The 7,242-nt window shown below is 37.8% G+C and overlaps 1 protein-coding gene across 2 annotated transcripts in view; it reads right to left on the reverse strand.

Annotated features, from left to right (window-relative positions):
* Nsun3 (NOP2/Sun RNA methyltransferase 3) overlaps positions 1-7,242 on the reverse strand; it is a 51,220-nt gene that overhangs the window by 3,693 nt on the left and 40,285 nt on the right. The gene's annotated exons all lie outside the window — the stretch shown is intronic.

A 7,242-nucleotide genomic window follows, 5' to 3' on the forward strand; every position in this document is an offset into this window, starting at 1 on the left:
AGAAATCCGCCTGCCTCTGCCTCCCAAGTGCTGGGATTAAAGGCGTGCGCCACCACTGCCCGGCCATAAAATTATTTTAATTCCTACTTTATAACTGTAATTTTGCTACCATTATGAATCATAATGGAAATATTTTTGGAGGCAGGGGTTTGCCAAGGGGGTCACAATGCACAGGCTGAAAACCATTACTCTAGAGTTAGGCCCCAGCTTACCATAGTGTGATATTAGCAGGAAAAAGCTCCCACACTTACAGTAAACCTCCTGTATATGGTTGTTTTATTATAAACTAAAAAGGTATAACCAAGGATTCAAAAAATGATTAATCAATATATAAGAAAACAAACGCAAAACAATAAAAATATGGCCTGGAAAGAAACTGACAATTCAATTCAGGCAACAAAATGACACAATAAACACAGAAAGATCAGCAAAGATGGGCCACTCAATATTATAAAAAAAACAGGAGTAAGACAGCTCATAGACATTTAATATATGTTTGCCCAAATAAGGAGGATTCTGTAGAAGCATTTAGAAGTTAGAGGCCAGCATATCCCCTATCCCTCATCTTGAAAGTAGAACAGATAGAATCACAATATGGTCAATCAAACTTGTCCAAAAATTCAATTAACAAAACTAGGAAAATAATATACAAAATTTTGATAATAGGAGTTGAATTAATATAATACACATATAACTTTCCAGAAATTAGACAGAAAAATGACTCATTCAAGAGGCTACCACATTTCTTATTATTCATGTAACACCTAGTATATGCTGGTTATTGTCTAGGTATTGGACATGTATCAATGAATAAAACAACACAATGTAAACACTAACAATTTAAAATACCTCCTACCAGGTGTGATGTCTTATATACCTCTGATTCTAGCACTTGAAGCTCTGAGGAAAGAGAATTGCTATGAGTTTGAGACTAGCCTTGGCTACATAGTGAGTACCAAGCAAGCCTGGTTTACGCAGACAGGCTACCCTGTTCAAAAAGCCCCAGGGAAAAACACACTATGTCCAATAACAAATGTGCTGTCATGAAAACATACATATACAAATGACACTGTAGAGTATTACTTGCAAGTTATGTTTTTAAATTTAGGAATATACAGACATGTAAGAACAAGTAAAGAAAGAGACCATGTATTTGAAAGAGAGAAAGGTGGTATTATATGAGAAGAAGAAAAGGGAAGGGGGTAATGTCATTATATTATTATATTAGTATATATATATATATATATATTATCATTATATTAGTCTCAAAGTAATTTTAAAAATTTCCCCTTTGTCCACATCTCTCAGTGGAGGGAGGAGAAACTGCAGTTGGGATGTAATATATGAGAGAAGAATTTTAAAAAACTTATTAACAATAAATAAAAATGTCTAGAGACCTTGGGGGAAAAAACCTTTTGTTTTTACAAATAGCACATTCTTACAATTATCCCAGAGAGAGCAGTTATAGAAAGCTGAGTAATTCAATGAATGAACTAAGTCCCTTATACAATGGTGTATAAACACACGTTGTCTTTCCATGGAACTGAGTTTGGAAATGGGCTCTTTAATGAGATAATTGAGTTGAAGCCTAATCATTGGAGAGGATACACTAATCAAATTTAGCTGATATTGTTATGGGAAGAGATCAGATACACAGTCCCAGATTAAGAAACATGTAAGCAACTGGAAAAGTAGTTCTGCAATCATGGAGTGAGGCCTCAGAAGAATCCAGTCCTATCAGTGTCTCTGGCAGATGTGAAGCCTGTCTGTCACCTGTGAGAAATAAAGTACCTCACAAGCTACTCAGTCAGCTGCACTGTGCCACAGTGTACCATAGTGGGAAATGTAACTTTAAGTAAGACTAATAACAACTGGGCCAAGCAGATGTGTGAAGGATGCACATTCTACACTGCAGAAATAACCATTAAAAAGTCTCTAAGGCATGGCCAAGGAAAAAGGACAGCTGTGTGGCTAGAGGCAGGGAAGAGAGGAAGGTTATCACGAGATGAGATCAGACAGAGGTGCAGAGGGGCCTGTGACTGCTGCATAAACTTCCCCATGTACACTTGCACTGCAATACATCATTGCTAAAGGTTAAAAGGCTGAGAATATGGGAAGATAATAAATGTTTCCAGAGGAAAAAGGAACACTAAGAAATGGGGCATCTCAGCATTCAGAAATCAGGATGGCAACAGTAGATATCAAGTGAATTCCATTTGCAGCTGACCCTTAAAAAATATCCAAGAAGAATACAGAAACTCTGTGATGCCCCTGAATTTTGTCCTCCAGCAAACAGAAGAGATAAGTCAAGGAGGAGAAATAGAAGCCATACAGAGTAAATACAACAGGAGCAGTGAAGAGCAGGAAGCCTCAGAGAAGGAGCAGTGTGTGAACTTTGGAGCAAAGTCTCTAGGCTGCAGAGGGAGGTCTCTGAGAAGAGTGACTGACAGGTGAGAAAAACCCGAAGATCTGCCATGCATAGCTGGGATAAAGTTGCTACTCCTATCTCATTTGTTCCAGGAAAATTCAGTGATACGCCTATAATAAAACTGAACTAACAGAAAGAGAGATTTACTTTTAACACATTATCCAAGCCTTCAATGAATGATATTTTTATAGAGTTAAACAACTTATACCTTTTACTCATCCTCAATCTTCAGAATCACTCAACAGACTGTTATTAGGATAATGTCTTAGATCATAGATAAAACCTCAGGAGGAATAGTTTCAAGGTTGACAACTATGAAAATGAAAGCACCATCAAAAGGTACTGAGAAATAAGAGAAAGAGATACGTGTGGCAATGTGAACATACAAAGATGCTTATTGCAGGATAAGGGAGGAGGCACTGTCCTTGATTATTTGATAGACAGACAGACAGTAGTAGACTAGGAAATGGAGGTCTTGGAGCTGACTTTGGGGGAAATGGATAAGTTGGTGTCCAGTTATACTCCACTCAGTATTAAATGAAGTCTGTACAATCACCAGTCACAGGATGATTGAGGACATGTGATGCAGGATCATTGTTATGGTGTGTATATGCTAGGCCCAGGGAGTGGCACTACTAGAAGGTGTGGCCTTGTTGGAGTAGGTGTGTCACTGTGGGTGTGGGCTTTAAGACTCTCATCTTAGCTGCCTGGAAGTCAGTATTCTGCTAGCAGCCTTCAGATGAAGACGTAGAACTCTCACTTACTCTTTCACCATGCCTGCTTGGATGCTGCCATGCTCCCACCTTGATGATAAAGGACTGAATCTTTGAACCAATAAGCCAGCTCCAATTAAATGTTGTCCTTATAAGAGTTGCCTTGTTCATGGTGTCTGTTCACAACAGTAAAACCCTAACTAAGACAGTCATGTAAGTGTTATAAATACCACCAGCAGGTTAGTAGTCAGTGCCTAAAAGCTCTAAAAGAAAAACATTATTTAGAGATCTGGGATATTTTTTAGAAACTTAGCAGTGACCTGGACAATAAATTAAGAAGAAATATGGGAAAGTCATTGCTTCTGAAAGCATAGGAGGAATTGTGGCAGGAGGAGAGAGCACATTTAGTTACACGCTTAATCATATTTCTAGATTTTTATCTATATGGTTAGTTTTAATGATACAATAAATTATTGGAGAGATTTACCAGAAGGATAAATATCTAATTTTCCTATGGTCATTAGTAGTTTTTGTATACATTTTGATTGTTAGGGGAGAACTTAATCTCCAGATAGCCTATGCCCTGAACTCACAGACAGCTAATATTTCCTAGCACCTAGACTTTGTAGACTTCCTAGGCATTCCTTTGCTGAATAAGTATATTATAAACATACAGTTGGGGAACTGAAATGACAAACAGCAGTGGCAAATGGCAAGGAGCAGATGGGAGTCTCCAATGCCCTGCCTAAGATTTTTGAGAGTAATCTTACTTACATTTTTTAAAAAGCCTTTGTGTTACTCCCCATGATTTCTTTTTATAGAAATTAATATGGCCAGCAAGTTATGCCAGCCTAAGTTTAGAAGATGAATTATGGATGCTGGAATGAAAACAAAGCAGAAGAATCATCCAATACTACAACACTATAGAAATTAATTTAACTTTGCATCAAGCCAGGGACGTATTATTTGTAAATGGTAGGCTTCTGTGTCCTTCTGTGCTACATTAATGAGAGGGAAAAAACCCTCACCCTTACTTGATTAAGTACTATCTTTGTTAGCTGTTTAAGACTAAAATAGTTCTTTTAATGGGAGTCTAAAGCTATCTACATTCAACACTGCACATATCATGTGCACAGTGATTATCTAATGGATTTTTTAAAATTGTACTCCTACTGCCACAGTCAGTAGAAAATGATCACAAGTAAGTATGAGTCTAATAACATTTTGGTAAAATGAAAACACAATTAGTGGCTTTAAGTATTAGAGTCAAATCTCCTGTAGGTCTCTGGAGCCCACGGTTTATAACAGGCTTCATGAATCCATTCAGTGTGTTTCTATGCTAAATTACCCCTGGGAACTCTGCATGAGGAATCCTTGCTTTTTGTTTGTTTTGTTTTTAAGCAAAGTACAAAGCATGTACTTTGGCCAGGTGATGATGTCATTCCACCCTGAAGTTTGTTATCATGGCCTCTAGTCTTCCTCTATGCTTTCTTCTCATATGCAAGGACCTATGTGGTGACTCTGGCCCACTGAGATATACAGGATAGTCTCCTCGGGTCCAGATCATAGTTGGGTCAAATCTAAAATACTTTTCCACTATTCTGATGTTAGGATACTAGTCACCACTGTTTTTACCACAGAGGTGTTATCTTACTGATAATTTCCATTTCTGATGTCTAGGTATAAAGGCAAAGCATCAGAAAAGGTGGATGCATGTGGCTCAGCAACAGAACACTTGCTCAGCATGCATGAGGCCTGGTTCAATCCCCAGTCAATGTGGGCAAATTAAAGATCAGATAGGCTGATCTACTAATAAGCAGCCTATGATGCTCACCAGTGGTTTCTCATCCTAGAAAAACTAGATTTTGTTTTGTTTTTTTAACTTATCAAGGGTTCCATCCCCTTGACATCAAAGTGCTTTAAATTTTGTGTTTGTATTTAAAAACAAACAAAAAACTGAACAACAACAAAAAACAAACAAAAACAATTCACTAGAACCTTTCCTATAGGTACTAAATGAAGCCAAGTGTCAAGGCATTCCCTTTTTCTTTCCAAAAACTAAACTCTCTGCTTTTCATTGAAGCTTATCATCCTTCAAGGGTCTACTGACAGAACAGCTTCAACCATCAAGAAGCCTTTGAAACACAGACTCAAAAACAAGATGAGAATGTACTTTTTCTCAGCCCAAGAGCTCATCATTAAGTTACTAGCTGGGTTCACAGAATTCCAACTACCAACGCATGATTTACAGAGAACAAAAAGAAAAGGCAAAAGGTATCCTGGATTTAAGTCCTTGAAGAAAAAACATATGCTTTCATATGCTTCATGTATTTCAGCACATGTTTCATGAACTTGGAAAGCTAAAATGAACTAGAAAATCAAGCAAGTCTTAGAACCCTGACAGCTAGGAAAGCAAAGCAATAGAAAAGCCAAGAGACATATTCAGCCAAGATTTAACACGTGACACAGGATGTCCGGTCCTGTCTTCCCTATGGCAAATCTCAGTCTCAGAGAATGTTCTATATGTAAATACTGTTAAGTCCACCTAATATTTAAAAGCTAGAAGTTCCCCTTTCTCATCTATTATTGTACTGCCTGATTAGAAAACTTGGCATTCAGTGGGGAGGGTCACTGTTAATTATATCAGTACATTTAACTGTTTTCTGCATTTAAAAGGAACCAAAAAAAAAATCATATTATAGGGGAAAAACAAAACAAAACAAAACCAATCAGCACAGCAACAGTGCCATCTTTTGACTAAAGAAGATAAAGAATAAAACAGTTTTAGTTCCTCTTTCACTAATTCCTCCAGGTCTGCCAGGAGCTAAGTGACTTCCTTTTAAGTCATCACTGTACTATAATGTATGTTAAGATGTAGTCCTGCTTCACCTCCAATTTCTGATACATAGGTAACAGAATCATAGATTACTCTTGAAAATGTAGATGATGACTGAAAAATACTAGAACTGATATGTTTATTTTTCATATTTATTTATCTTTCGACTGTCATGGTAACATTAAAGCGACTATACCATATCACTGGACATAAATATAAGCAAAGGGCATAAAATAAATGTAACTTACATATTCAATTAAGCAGATAGAACACAGTCTTAGCAACCTTATCCACCTGTGTTAGTTTGAATATATTTGGCTATGGGAAATGGCACTATTAGAAGGTATGGCCTTGTTGGCGGAAGTATGTCATTGTGGGGGTGGACTTTGAGAGCCTCCTCCTGGCTGCTTGTGAAGACAGAGTCTTCTATCTGCCTTCAGGTCAAGATGTAGAATTCTTAGCAACTCCAGCGCCATGTCTTCCTGGATGCTGCCTACCATGATGACAATGAACTAATCCTCTAAAACTGTAAGTCAGACCCAATTAAATGTTTGCTTTTATAAGAGTTGCCTTGGTCATGGTGTCTATTCACAGCAATGAAACCCTAACTAAGACAGAAGTTGGTACCAGAGACTGGGGTGCTACTGTGATAGGCCTGATGATGCTTTTGTTTGGAGGAATGTGGATTTGGGGACTTTGTAAAAGCAGAATGCTTTAAGTGAGGCTTAATGGATCACAGGAGTAAAAGTATTGGAGACAGTGATGCTGAGGGTGATTTGAACTCTGGGGCCCTGGCTCAAGAGGATTCAGAGCAGAAGAATGTTAGTATGTAGCCTAGAGACTGTTTTGTGGTATTTTGATGACTATTGTGGCTTGGTCTGCCCTTGTCTGAAGAGTCTACCTGAGGCTAGGGTGAAGAGACTTAGATTAATTGCACTGACAAGGGAAGTCTTTAAAGAGTCTAGTTTAAAATTAATGCCCTATGGTTTACTCTTATGAAGAGCTTTTTGATCAAGTGTATCCAGCTGAGAAAGATAAAATACAAAATGTTCAAAGAATAAAGAGGCATCAGAAGGTAGAATGAAGCTAAATCTAGTGTTCAAGAATATTAAATGGATATTAAATTAGTGGCTCACACCTTTAATCCCAGCACTCGGGAGGCAGAGGCAGGCGGATTTTTGAGTTCGAGGCCAGCCTGGGCTACAGAGTGAGTTCTAGGACAGCCAGGGCTACACAGAGAAACTCTGTCTTAAAAAAACCCAAAA

The sequence above is a fragment of the Mastomys coucha genome, unplaced genomic scaffold (assembly GCF_008632895.1).
Source record: "Mastomys coucha isolate ucsf_1 unplaced genomic scaffold, UCSF_Mcou_1 pScaffold12, whole genome shotgun sequence".
In the NCBI taxonomy this organism is placed as follows: Eukaryota; Metazoa; Chordata; class Mammalia; order Rodentia; family Muridae; genus Mastomys; species Mastomys coucha.